At 39.0% G+C, this 1,572-nt stretch overlaps 1 non-coding gene across 1 annotated transcript; it reads left to right on the top strand.

Annotated features, from left to right (window-relative positions):
• The first annotated feature begins 1,385 nt into the window (after positions 1-1,385).
• LOC112505571 lies at positions 1,386-1,530 on the top strand. Its single transcript, XR_003068417.1, has one exon. It is a non-coding gene; the product is annotated as a U4 spliceosomal RNA (small nuclear RNA).
• Positions 1,531-1,572: the final 42 nt, after the last annotated feature.

Raw genomic sequence — 1,572 nt, 5'->3', positions numbered from 1 at the left:
GGTTGAAAACTATTTCCAAACCCCCTCCTCAGCTTGGGTTCTGCCTAAGCTGTCGAGAATTTCTGGAAGGGTTCCCTTATGGGATAAGCCCTACAATTTTCCAGTTTATGAACTTTTTTACCAACTGATTTACAAGTTGGCCAGTTTAAAAACTAAAATACGCTTTCCAATCACTGGCTTATGGGTTTCTTATCTATACCTCGAGTTGCCTTTGGTTCTCTTTGGTTGCCTTTATGTTATGGGATTTCAAAGTGGGAAACCCACCAAATTTATCACCCAACTCTATATGCTGTTCCAAGAGATAAAAAATGGTAATGTAAAGATACATTACAACTGTTTTGCATTAAATTCTATCAATATATATAGCAACTGGAACAAATTCCAGCAATTGACTACACGCCTAAAATAACAGCTAAAACCTCTCTTTATAAGTATCTGTCGGCAATTTACTCAATCATCAACAAATGAAACAAACGGAGTAAAGATCAAGACTGGCATTTAAGTTCCGTTTGGAGTGAAATGAAGGCATAATGAATGATACAAGTTTTTCCCCATGTTGATATATTCATTCGATTGGTCACCTATCCACCCCTCGAAAATACCCTGATAATGAAAGTCAGCACCCTTCGAATCGGAATCGACTGAAGGAGAGTGAGAGTTTGAAGTTAATATCCAGGGGTTGCTTTCCCTATGTCATAGTCCGAATTTTGATCTTGACATGTCGGTGGTTTTAACTGTAGGCATTTTGCCAGCCCGCCTCAACAAAGGGTCCCTCTTTGATAAAGAAAATGAAAGAATCTCAGCTCCTGCCCTGACGAGGAATCTAGACTAGAGAGAATATAGAACATCAATTCGTGAATGAAAAAGAAAAAACGTGAGGAGAATTGTTGATTCCACAAGTACCATGGGCATGCCTGTTGGGGCTTTGAAAAACTTGATCTTCCTAGTAGTTCAATATAGGAGCTATAGACGTTTCATTCCTATTCGTTGTTATGATGTTCTGGCAAATTCTGGGCTAGACATTGCTCTACATGATACTTATTATGTGGTTCTCTCTTCCTAAAAGGGTAATTTCAAATCTTTCTTCATGATAAATCGATGCTCTTCGGTTCTCATTCCTTCTATAAATCATTTACCCATTCATCCAAGATCAATTCAACCATATCTATTTTGGGTTGCCCCAAAAATGCAACGTTCCCTACAAAGATATCTATGACGTTTTTCTTGGTCTACAAGTTCTTTTGCTTATGTAGCGACATTTTAAATATTTAATCATTAGTCAAAAGACTTGCCAAAATTTGTCAAAGTCCCACATTGGCTGGCAATGGGAGGCAAAAGAAAGAGAGAATAGAATAAAATGGTGGGGGTGGGCAATGTTAAAAAGCATCTTTGCGCTTGGGGCAATGACGCAGCTAATGAGGTATTAACCGAGGCGCGTCAATTGCTGGTTGAAAACTATTTCCAAACCCCCTCCTCGGCTTGGGTTCTGCCTAAGCTGTCGAGAATTTCTGGAAGGGTTCCCTTATGGGATAAGCCCTACACTTATCCAGTTGATAAGCTTTTACTATTTGA

Source organism: Cynara cardunculus, unplaced genomic scaffold, assembly GCF_001531365.2.
Source record: "Cynara cardunculus var. scolymus isolate 2C unplaced genomic scaffold, CcrdV1 Un_Scaffold_12290, whole genome shotgun sequence".
Lineage (NCBI taxonomy): Eukaryota > Viridiplantae > Streptophyta > Magnoliopsida > Asterales > Asteraceae > Cynara > Cynara cardunculus.
The sequence above is the reverse complement of the archived record's forward strand: the minus strand, read 5'-3'. Positions and strand labels throughout refer to the sequence as shown.